This window comes from Dendropsophus ebraccatus, chromosome 5, assembly GCF_027789765.1.
Source record: "Dendropsophus ebraccatus isolate aDenEbr1 chromosome 5, aDenEbr1.pat, whole genome shotgun sequence".
NCBI lineage: Eukaryota > Metazoa > Chordata > Amphibia > Anura > Hylidae > Dendropsophus > Dendropsophus ebraccatus.
In genome coordinates this window covers 91158611-91171743 of record NC_091458.1, presented here as the reverse complement: position 1 = coordinate 91171743, position 13133 = coordinate 91158611, and the positions used below count along the sequence as shown (strand labels likewise).

The window sequence follows — 13133 nt, the reverse complement described above, 5'->3', positions numbered from 1 at the left end:
GCGCGCTGTGTGGGTGAGACTACAATTAAATGATAAAGTACTATAAATAATTCAGTAACACAATGAAACTACAATAAGTGAACACAGCCTAGATGTTCTGCAACAGCTTCGGGCGGAGAATAGGCAGGGTGGAGGACTGTGATGAACAGCTGAGGGAATGCATTGCATTTTGGAACCTGTACTACTGTGTACAACTGCTCAACCAGGAAGTACAGCCACACAATACAGAACAAACCCCCCAAAGCAAATAGATTTTTGGCTGTTTCAAAACTGGAATAGATAGATAAGTAGAGCAATTTGCTTCTGCAGTAGGTTCATTATTTTTAACCTCTACCTGGAGTTCCCCTTTAAGCTGTTCACCTAGATTCTGTTGGCAGTCAGATGAGTAGTAAGAAAGTAAGCAAATACATCCATATGGTCTGGGACATTCCCACCCTGTTGCATCCTAATGGGAAAAGTATGATACTACCTCTTCTCCCATACGGACCATCACAAGTGGGTAGAGTTAGCTACCCACTTGTGCAGTCCAATAGCTTCATAATAAATAGTCCATCAGATGTGTTTCCAATGGATAACCAGTATCTTCAGGGAGGGGCACAATGGGTAATCAAATCATGGCAATATTATTATATTCCCAAAAAATGTAGTGAACCAGCTCAGTGATGCAGTGGCAAAAACAAGATAAATGTTGAATCTGTAACAAATGGGGTATATGGCAGTGGCTCCTAAAAATGAAGATTAGAATAGCAGGCTATGCTATTCCACCCATTTGGATTCTTTAAAAAAATGTTTTCATTAAACAGATGCTGCGATAGCCTTTGGGTAAATTATACCAAATACGGCAGCCGTCATAGGCATCAGTGATTTATGGACACATTTATGGAAACAGAGACGTGGGAAATTCTTTACTCGCCCTGAGCTCCATCCAAAATGGTGGTACTGTAAACAGCCACCCCACATGTATTCTGCAATAAAGAAAAATATGTTAGGTGGCTGTCAGCAGTACCACTGAGCTGCAAGGAGTTTAGAAGGAGGAAAAGGTGGCTCATGATACAGTCAAACCACCTGGTTTCCCTGGGAAGGCTCCAATAATGTTATGAAACAAAAAGCACAGAGGCGCCTTCTGGTACAGTATCGTCAGATGGCACAGCAAACCAGAGTGTGTGAATAGATCCACTCACCTGAGTGAGTTGTGCTATGTAATAGGCACAACTCTATTGTGTACCAGAGAATTCACCGCTGCTATTCCAGGGACACCACAACCACCCTGGTATATCGCAATGTAGACGGGGATCCTTCACAGGATCTATGGACCAGCAATTCCCTCTAGTGGATCAGCGAAGGGGAAATAAAAGCTAGTGGGGGGATATGTAGCCCACAACATAGTGGTAGGTAGTAAAACTGCACTGTAGTATTATTCCAAACATATGTTTATTCCATATTATTCCGAACATTTGGTATAATACCACAGTGCGGTTTTACTACCTACCACTGTGTACTACCAAACACAGTATCCATAATATCTAGTGCTAGTCAGTACATACAGAATTTCTGTAGCGGCCCACTAGGGCTGTAAATATTCTTCCTACTTAGATGTTTTTTTCCCCCCAAGAACACATTTAATATAACTGAATGGCAAGCTACATTACTGAATTTATTAACAGCAATAGAATAAGAGACCCATACTATAAAGAATATACTGTATTTCTAACCATCCAAGCCTATTGGCATCTGCTTCATTTTATTGTTCATACAAAATTGCTCACAGAAAAACAAGATATCAACAAAGTGCCAGTTCTTGGAATCTAACAAAAGAGAAACTTCCGGTAGGTTATAATCTGCGAAATCTGTTGCCACAGTAACTAAAGCAATTTCTTTACAGCCATTACACCTTGTGCTTGGTTTGTTTGGGAAAAAATAGTAGACAGACAATAATAAAAACAGTTTTTTATATTCAATGATTGGATTCTGCTTTTGTAACTCACTGAAATTATTTTAATAAAAAAAAAAAAATCGGAAGAGGTGATTGGAAAAGAACTTTCTTGCTTCAAGTTGCTTTACACATTCAAAAAGAAAAACTTTTATATATATATATATATATATATATATTTAATTTGTTTTAAATGTTACTAGTGAAGTTTACCCAATTAAAATATTTAAAGGGATTTACAAACCCCTCTCTTACCTCCCTTGTGCCTGTCTTAACAGAATTGAGCTTATGGGTCTGTAAACAATGCTATAGCCAAATCAGCAATAAATGTAAATTTTCTATGTGTGTTTTTAGAATCTCTAATACCATTATTCTTAATTTGGAATTTCTAATACCAATATTCTAATCATTGCAAGATAAATTGCGCAATGAGATGAACATAAATGCAGATAAGGGTATGTTCACGCTAAGGAATCCCGATGGAAAATCCATTGAGGATTCCGCAGCTCACACCCGCTCGTAGACTCTGGTGGCCACGTGTATTTTCATCCATGCCATAGACTCCATTCTTTCTTCTTTTTTTTGGGACGGACAGCGGAATCCGCCTGACCATAGAATGGAGTCTATGGCACGGGCGGAGAATGGACTGCAGAATCCACAATGGATTATCCATTGGGATTCTGTAGTGTGCACATACCCTAACTCATCATTTTAATGGTGTGAAATATTTATCTCTTTGCACAGCTTGTGTAAAATTCTTAGGGATGGGAAGAGATGATTACAGCGACTCTGTACCCACAATCTCTCCCCCCCCCAAACTGCTTGTACCTTCAGATAGCTGAAGATCTAACCTGCGGTCCATTCGGCAGGTGATGCAGTTATTGTCCTAAAAACAACTTTTAAACTAGCAGCGCTGCGTCAAATTGGCGTGGCTTACAGTACCCATGCTTTAGGATTGCGACACCCCTCCACCCCTTTTCCCCGCCGTCCTCATCATTATAAATGCCCCTGGGTAGGATTTTTCCTATTCCTCACTTGTCTAAACACTGCACTGGTGCCTTAATGATCCAGCTCATGTGCAGTGTTCACACAGGTGATGAATAGCAGAAATTGTTCTAGGGGCATTCCTAATGATGAGGAGGGTGAGGAGGAGGGACGGAGTGGTGTCACAATCCTATGGCAATGGTACTCTAGGCCACAGCAATTTGACACAGGGCTGCAAGTTTAAAAGTTGTTTTCTAGGACAATAACTGTATCACCTGCCGAACGGACTCCAGGACAGATCTTGGATTAAAAGCAGCTATCTAAAGGTACAAGTGGTTTGGGGGGTCAGATTGTGGGTACAGAGTCGCTTTAAACAATACTCAAATTTTGGTTACTGCTCCTGCACTTAAATGTGTGGATCACTATTCCAGTAGCTTTAGCTTAGCATGCTATGGAATGTATGAACAAGAGCAGGGGCTCTGTCTACCACTGGACACCCTGCCCAGAGAGCAAGAGCAGAGCAGGAACTTTGGTGAAGGAAGCTTGTAAAGACATAATTTCATCATGTGCTGCCTGCATGAGAAGGTCTGAGCTTTTCCTGGCCACAGATGACAAGGAAAGAAGCAAAGAATGATCCTGTCTATGCATGGGAAAGGAGAGAATGTGAGTATTTTTTTTTAATTCCTTAATATTTGGGGAGCCTCTTTCTATTAGATAAAATTAGGGGAGTGTCTATCTGCTGGTGACATCTATGTAAAGGGAGGAAATTACCTATTATCTAATGAGAGCAATAACCTACTGGGAAAACCTACATACTTACTGGGGACCAACCTACCCATCCCCACCTAATCCCCCTACCCCTTCCCCAACCCTCTTATCTATTATTACTATGCATGGCACCAGGAACTATAGGTGAGGAAAATATAAGGAGGGTGCAAGAAAAGTGTGAAGCCTGAGATGTTTGTATAACAAACTTTGCAGAGACATCTTTATGGTGGTATAAGCCAGATAGAGAAGAAAAGGAAAGAGAACAACTCTTGTCACCTCAGCTACAAAGACCAGCTTGAACGTTCATGTGCAGTGTCCCACTGGAATCACTAAAAGGCCTGTGGTTGGCTGTTAGTTAAAAAGAGCTGTATAGAAACAGTTTCACAAATCCTATTTAAATATATGTGATGCACTCTGCATTTAATGTCATCTGTAAAAGCCAATTTCACTGCTGGATCCTGCACACCTATGCATAATACACTGGATAGAGCACATTAAGAAAACAAGCAAACATTGATAGCCCTAACATCATTACAAGTGACAAATGTGAAGTTGGATATCTGCATAGATTGAAGTCATTCTTATTACCAAACTTCTACATAAGATGCATTATTCTAGTTTATGCCATGGCAGCAAATTCAAACTGAGTCTTTATGCAGTAACGGCAACATGAATTGTAATTTATTAAAGAGGATTAGTATGACCCCAAGGAACAATCTTCAGATGCTATAAAAAGGAAAATAAGTGATGGGGGAGCATTCTGAATTTTAAATATGAGGAAGGCAGTGACAGCTGATCCATGAAATAGGAGTGGGCTCGGAGTGACAGTGCTTCCAGATTTAGTCATCAGCACAGTAACATACTGGCACATATATTCCCCACATTAGCATGTATTGTGCTGAGTCTTCACATTTTGCTGACTGACCTATTTTTCATCTGCTTTTGAGTCTGAGTAAGCCTCTGTAGCTCCCTTTGCTGTATACGAGGAGATAAAAGACACTGACAGCTCTGCATGTCACACCTTACTCATACATTGTAAATGTGTTACAGTTCAGAATAATATTGGTTTAACATTTACAGGCTTTTCTCTTTTAAACGTATGTCATTTGTTTCAATGGATTTTTCATGGCCAATATACATCGCTTATCTCTCTACTTTCTTTAGCAATACAAATGACAATACATCCCCTTCTACAAACTACATAGAAAGACTTTATATACAGCAATTTATATAAGGCCGTTTATGGTCTGATGCACACATCTGTAAAATGCTAGACAATAGAATTCTGTGGGTCCATACTGTATGTATTAAACTGTTTTTCTACAGAGAAATACAGAGCTTTTTGTATGTCAGATATTTATAAAATCCAAGAGAAGAAAAAGTGTTTCTTGGTTGATCACTGTATTATGGAAGTATTCTCCAATAGATGCATTGTGAAGGCACCATACTGCGGTACACACAGAGCCTACAGCTATGCAATACAGAACTGTAGGGACCCCATCTGTTGCCACACAAAAGGCTCTGCTGTATGCCTAAAGCCTTACTTATGGTGACAACTTGGCTTTTTTTCCAGACATTGTCATTTTATTACTCTGAATTTTAGAAAGTATTCAAGTACTTCAGGTCCCTCCCCCATGTACCCCAAATATGAGATATAATCTGGGCAGGGGCCCCTTTTCATGAATGAGTCAAGAAGAGAGGAGTAAACTTATGAGTAAAGGAGATGGGGGTGGAATAAAACACTAGAACCTCCTGTCCCTTTAGGTACATGACATGGGACAGCCCCATAAGACGGGCCACATTTCTATTGTTTCTAATAAGCCCTTTTTATCTCCATGGTACTTACGAAACAACCATTGTCTTTGGCCAAATCTGCATATGACTGATGGGATCCTCTTCTGCTCCATTAATAACAGGGCAAGAGGCACTATACAGGGAAATCTATATTGTTACAAATGGCTGTACCACTCACCCATCTGACTTACATTTATAAAAGGAACTACTATATAAAGCATGGTGGTTGGAAAAAGGTAATATTAGTAATCAGTATTTTTTTTTTATTAACAACAATGTAATTAGAAGTTTACATTGCTAAAAAAAAAAAAAAAATTGACACACTGACAAGTCAAATGTTTTGATTGGGGAGGGTCTTTACCAATCTCTAGATATAGCTAGGAGAAGTGTGTGGCAGGGCACATCTCTCCCTGGCTCACCACTTAATCTTGGCTCTGTTATGTAGAGCTGCAACACGCTTCTCCAACTATATGAAGAGATTGGTAGGGTCTGAGCTCTGACACCCTGATCATTTAAACTTTTAAAATGCCTGCGTGACATGCTTAAAAGAAAATATGAAGCTAAACAACAAAGCCAGTGACAGCCCATAACTGGTGGTTTCTTAACCCTTTGAGGACCAGGCCCAAAATGACCCAGTGGACCGCGCAAATTTTGATCTTAGTGTTTTCGTTTTCCCCTCCTCCCCTTCTAAGAGCTCTAGCACTCTCAGTTTTCTATATACAGGCCATGTAAGTGCTTGTTTTTTACAGGAATAGTTGTACTGTGTAATGGCGTCTTTCATTTTACCATAACATGTATGATGGAAATCCCAAATATATTTTTTATGAAGATATAAATAGATGAAATCGTAAAAAAGAATGCAATATGGTAACGTTTGGGGGGTTCCTGTGTCTACGTAATGCACTATATGGTAACAGCGACATGACACTATTATTCTATAGGTCAGTCCGAACACAACCATATGCAGGTTACACAGATTCTCTAATGTTATATATATATTTTTTTATGAAATCCTTTTTTTTGGCAATTAAATATTAATAAAATGGGCCTATTGTGACGCTTATAACGGTTTTATTTTTTCACCTACGGGGCTGTATGGGGTGTCATTTTTTCCGCCATGATCTCTAGTTTTTATTAATACCATATTTGTGAAGATCGGACGTTTTGATCACTTTTTATTGATTTTTTTAAATATATAATGTAACATAAAATCGGTAATCTGCGCACTTTTTCCCCTCTTTTCGTGTACGCCGTTCACCGATCACAATGACGCTTGTTATATTTTAATAGATCGAACAATTACGCACGCTACGGTATATTATATGTTTATCTATTTATTTATTTTTATATGTTTTATTTATATAATGGGAAAGGGGGGTGATTTAGACTTTTATTGGGGGAGGGGTTTTGGGGTAGTGTAATAGTGTTTTGAACTTTTTTTTTTTTACACATTTGAAGTCCCTTTGGGGGACTTTTACATACAATACTTAGATCTTTACACTGACCATTGCTATGCCATAGGCATAGCATTGATCAGTGATATTGGCGATCTGCTCATTGAGCCTGCCTGTGCCGGCTCAGTGTAGCAGATCGCCGACCGGACTGCACGGAGGAAGGTGAGAGACCTCCGGCAGTCCGTTTCAACGATCGGGACACCCCAGTCACACTGCGGGGGTCCCGATCGGTAAGTGACAGGGGACTCCCCCTGTTACTTACACTTAAACGCCGCGGTCGTTTAAGGGGTTAATGACACGCGGCAGCGCGATCGCTGCAGCGTGTCATTACCAGTGAGGTCCCGGCTGCTGTTTGCAGCCGGCCCCCACCCGCTATGAAGCACGCTCCGCTCCGGAGCGCACTTCATAGCGGGAGAAACACCCAGGACGTAGGGTTACGTCATGGGTCGTCTGGGGACAGACTTCCATGACGTAACCCTACGTCCAGGGTCGTCTAGGGGTTAAAAAAGAAAAAAAAAAGGTAGACTCTTCTAATCTTGGACGGCCTCTTTAAATATCATAGTGAAATATGGGCTAACTGTATATATACAACATATATACATACACAAATTATATTTATATATATATATATATATATATATATATATATATTACACACAATATAAACATTAATAAAGGCTAGAGAATGATGATAAATGTGTATATTACTCTTGATCGTTTCAGTTGGAAGATTATACTATAACCACTTTTGTTTCTGTATAATTTGTCATCAATTTCAAATGAAAGATTTATCTCAGTAATGACATTGCATTTCCGTTCCCTGTGCTTGGCCCCATCAATAAAGACACTTACATGGCACATTATGAATGGCTTTCTCTTCCCAAGAGAAAATGAAATCCAGTGTGTGAAATTGGTACTGACTATCCTAGGTGCAATTTCTACATTATACAGGATGTCCTAGATTCCTTCGACAATTTCTTAATTTTGAGGCCATTTACCATTAAAACAAGAATGCATTAAATTTTTTCTGCTTAACTATAACATTCATTGAGCTGCTGTTATAAGAAGCATTAAGACTGTACTGAAATGTACATAGCAGGATAACTAGTAGACATGCTAAAAACTTAACATGCTGGGTACACCACCGTAATGATGCTTTTCAGTAGTTCTGCAAGTAAAAATTTAAATTGGCTGTGAACTAGTGAACTATAAAATCACACTAGACACATGTCTGTAGTTGGTAAGGCAGATTCTCAGCAATCTACTTTGTATGTAGGTGTCATTAAAGAGAAACCTCCCTGATTCTGTTCTGATCTAAAGGTCCAATTGTTGACTATAATATATGATTTATTAAAGGGATTACATGAAGTATGAACTATAATTTGTTCCAGTATGCTGGCGTTACTCGAGCACTGCAGATCATCTAAGTAAGAATCATGTATTTCAGTTTTCATTTACAGTTATTGAGCACTGCAAATTGAGTTATTAACCCCGAAAAGTTATTATTACAAAACCTGCTATGTGGCAAGGAAACACCTAAACTATTTCTGATTTGAACAGTTTGTCAACCATGTCAACCCATTTATCTTTAAAGCCTCCCTTTCTAAATCTAAATTAACAATAGATGTAAAATAAAGCATATTTGCAATTTACATTCATTATAATTTTCTTTGTTATCATGCTTTAAAACAAAGCTATACTTACTTGTATCATGGTCCAGTCTCCTGAAGGCAACTTTGTAGACTTGTGCTGGTTGAAAAAAAAAAGAGACTAAACACATGAAGTCCCAGCCCATACAGAGTGTCACAGCTCAATGTTTCATCGATCACATAACTTCCTTCTCTGTGAGTGTGCAGATGACTGGGACTTCCTGTGTATACTTTGTTTTTTTTTCAATCAGCACAAGATAAAAAAAATCCATCCTTTAGACTGGACCCAAGTATAGCTTTATTTTAAATTGTAATAACAAAATAAATAAATGTAAATTGCAAAAATGCTTTATTTCACATCCCCTGTAGATTAAGATTTTGAAAGTTAACCCTTTGAGGACCAGGCCCAAAATGACCCAGTGGACCACGCAAATTTTCATTTTTGCGTTTTCATTTTTTTCTCCTTCCCTTCTAAGAGCTCTAGCACTTTCAGTTTTCTATCTACAGGGCCATGTAAGTGCTTGTTTGTTACAGGAATAGTTGTTCTTTGTAATGACGTATTTCCTTCTACCATAACATGTATGACAGAACCCCTAAATTATTATTTATGAAGATTTAAATTGATGAAATCGTAAAAAAGAATGCAATATAATAACGTTTGGGGGGTTCCTGTGTCTACATAATACACTATATGGTAAAAGCGACATGATACTATTACTCTATAGGTCAGTCCGAACACAACCATATGTAGGTTACACAGATTATCTAATGTTATATATATTTTTTTATGAAATTCTTTTTATTTTCAATTATTAATATAATGGGCCTATTGTGATGCTTATAACGGTTTTATTTTTTCACCTATGGGGCTGTATGGGGTGTCATTTTTTCCGCTATGATCTATAGTTTTTATTAATACTATATTTGTTAAGATCGGACGTTTTGATCACTTTTTATTAACTTTTTTATATATAATGTAACAAAAAATTGGTAATCCGCACACTTTTTTAGCTCTTTTCTTTTACGCCGTTCGCTGTAAGTAGTGACGCTTGTTATATTTTAATAGATTGGACAATTACGCACGTTACGGTATATTATATGTGTATTTATATGTTTTATTTATATAATGGGAAAGGGGGGTGATTTGAACTTTTATTGGGGGAGGGGCTTTGGAGTAGTGTAATAATGTTTTTTACTTTTTTTTTTTTTTTTACACATTTTAGGTCCCTTTGGGGGACTTTTACATACACTTTTGTGATTATTCACATTGATCATTGCTATGCCATAGGCATAACATTGATCATTGTGATAGGCGATCTGCTCATTGAGCTTTCCTGTGCAGGCTCAGTGAGCAGATCGCTGATTAAATCGCGCGGAGGCAGGTAAGAGGCCTCCAGGGGTCCGTTACAACGATCGAGACCCCCGCAGCATTTAAGGGGTTAATGACAGAAACGCTGCAGCACGATCGCTGAAGCCTGTCATTACCGGTGAGGGCCCGGCTGCTCACTGCAGCCGGCCCCACCTCCTATGAAGTGCGCTCCGCTCCGAAGCACGCTTCATAGGTCAGCAGAGCGCACTTCATACAGATACGCCCACGGCCATCTGGGCAAAGACTTCCAGGGCGTACCTGTACATCCTAGGTCATCTACGGGTTAAAGGGAACCAATCAGCCCACCTGAACCGCTGCAAACAGCTCCTGCAGCAGGAGCTGTATAACCGAAAAAAAGAACTTTAATCACCCAGGCAGGTGACAGGCAAAGGCGGGGAGGTAGTCATCCCGGCGGCTCCCCGCCTGTATCTAGTCACTGCGCTCTGCCTGTCAGCGCGCTCCGAGGGGATGAATGACAGGTATTCTATTCACGGGTAACAAGCCGGGAGTGAAGCACTGGGTACCAGGTCCCTAGTGCTTCACCCCCGGCCCGGTACCTGTGAATAGAGCGGCACCATACACGGGAACAGCAGTTCTTGCAGTTATAAAAAAAAGACAACGACACCGGCTTCCCTGCACTGGCGTGGTTTTATGCATGGGTAATACTTAAAGGGAATGTACATGATGGTACATTTTCTTTAAAGCACTTAAAAAATCCCAAGAGCCATTCAAACAACACACAACAGGTACCCTATCAGAAACCATCAGAACTTACAATAACATAATTTTCTATAAATTAATTGTACCAATAAGAATTCCCATTCAGCCAGCTAAAGAAAATGATATGTTTTATTTGGAGTCTGGGATGTTACTATTCATGCCGAAAAGCGGTGTAGTATAAAATATGAAGTTATGTCTCCCTGTGTAAAGCTGCATTTATTTTGTTTGTCTGTTTTATGACTATGTTTATACCACCTGATAATAGATGCCAAATAAAAAGGGGACAATGAAGATTAGCTAATAAACACTCAAAAAGAGTAAGGCTATGTTCACACAACGTCAAAAATAGAGAAAAGGCGGCCGATTTTGATATTTAAAAAAACTATCTATTATTGCCGCGATTTGGCAATGGCAATGGCAATGGCAATGCATTGAAGTCAATTAAAAGACAGACGTCCAATGCGCACAATGTATTGAATAACGGACATTTTTACCGTGGATGGCAAAATAATGAAAATCATCATTTTCGGATGTCTTGTGCAAACAGCGGACGCTTTTTATTAGTTGTTCACACACAGTTTTTCCTTTGTCTCTGTTTTCACCCTTAAATTCAAAGGACTTTTCAATTAGGCCACACCCAAATAACTGAACACAGCATCAAATCTGCTGCAGATCCTGTAGGTGTGAATGCACCCTTACACTGAATTATCTCAAGGAGAACAGGATGAGTGTCAACAATTAGGTTAGTGTCACATCCTAAAAATAAGATCACCATAAGTGTCATTAGCTAGACTGGTATGGCTGGTTATTAGTCAGAATATAGTTGATTACTAGACACCAATAATAGGCACCATTCCAATAAAACCCTAAGAAAAAAGTAGGCTGGATCTTTTATGGAAACAAAGTATAGCTGTGTGCAACTGCATTGATTTTTTTTTTTACACTTTTTTGCACTTACGCTGCTTACCGTGAAAGTTCAGGAATACTATAATTTAAAATCTCAGGCAATTATAGATGCAATGACAGCAAATATGTTTTTATTTCTTTTTTAAATAAGGGGTTATTTAAACTTTTTGATATTGGATAAGATTTTTTATTTATTAAAAAAAAAAAAAAAAAACATTTTCTACACAGTAACTTGAAGTCCCCTTGGGGGGACTTCTATTATAACTGCACTGATCCATCATAGAGATCAATCCAGTACATGCGTACTGCATTGGTCTATAAGATCTGCAAGGATCTCCTCTCTATGATTGCATTTTTTTTTTCTTTTGGGGGGGGGGGGCGATGATCCCGCCACTAGAACCCAGGTGATGAAAATCCATTTAAATGTCACCTTCAGTTTTGACAGCAGCATTTAAATGGTTAAGTAGCTAGTGCAGTGTAAGCCTTCTCCATATATCCTTAACCCTTTGAGGACCAGGCCTAAAATGACCCAGTGGACCGCGCAAATTTTGATCTTAGTGTTTTCGTTTTTCCCTCCTCCCCTTCTAAGAGCTCTAGCACTCTCAGTTTTCTATCTACAAGCCATGTAAGTGCTTGTTTTTTACAGGAATAGTTGTACTGTGTAATGGCGTCATTCATTTTACCATAACATGTATGATGGAACCCCAAATATATTATTTATGAAGATATAAATAGGTGAAATCGTAAAAAAGAATGCAATATGGTAACGTTTGGGGGGTTCCTGTGTCTACGTAATGCACTATATGGTAACAGCGACATGATACCACTATTCTATAGGTCAGTCCGAACACAACCATATGCAGGTTACACAGATTCTCTAATGTTATATCTATTTTTTTTTTCTGAAATCCTTTTTTTTGGCAATTAAATATTAATAAAATGGGCCTATTGTAATGCTTATAACGGTTTTATTTTTTCACCTACGGGGCTGTATGGGGTGTCATTTTTTCCGCCATGATCTCTAGTTTTTACTAATGCCATATTTGTGAAGATCGGACGTTTTGATCACTTTTTATTGATTTTTTTAAATATATAATGTAACATAAAATCGGTAATCTGCGCACTTTTTCCCTCTTTTCTTGTACGCCGTTCACCGATCACAATGACGCTTGTTATATTTTAATAGATCGGACAATTATGCACGCTACGGTATATTATATGTTTATCTATTTATTTATTTTTATATGTTTTGTTTATATAATGGGAAAGGGGGGTGATTTAGACTTTTATTGGGGGAGGGGCTTTGGGGTAGTGTAATAGTGTTTTGAACTTTTTTTTTTTTTTTTTTACACATTTGAAATCCCTTTGGGGGACTTTTACATACAATACTTAGATTTCTACACTGATGATTGCTATGCCATAGGCATAGCATTGATCAGTGTTATCGGCGATCTGCTCATTGAGCCTGCCTGTGCAGGCTCAGTGTAGCAGATCGCCGATCGGACCGCACGGAGGCAGGTGAGAGACCTCCGGCGGTCCGTTTCAACGATCGGGACCCC

At 38.8% G+C, this 13133-nt stretch overlaps 1 protein-coding gene across 4 annotated transcripts in view; it reads right to left on the bottom strand.

The window, feature by feature from the left end:
* The window catches only part of FGF14 (fibroblast growth factor 14), a 428168-nt gene that overhangs the window by 150223 nt on the left and 264812 nt on the right, over positions 1–13133 (bottom strand). The window contains exon 1 of one of the 4 annotated variants that reach the window (XM_069972355.1): positions 5529–5577. The exons of the other annotated variants lie outside the window; for them this stretch is intronic. The gene's annotated coding sequence lies outside the window, so the exon portion shown is untranslated. Of the gene's footprint in view, positions 1–5528; positions 5578–13133 lie in introns of those variants that run through there. 4 annotated transcript variants of the gene reach the window in all.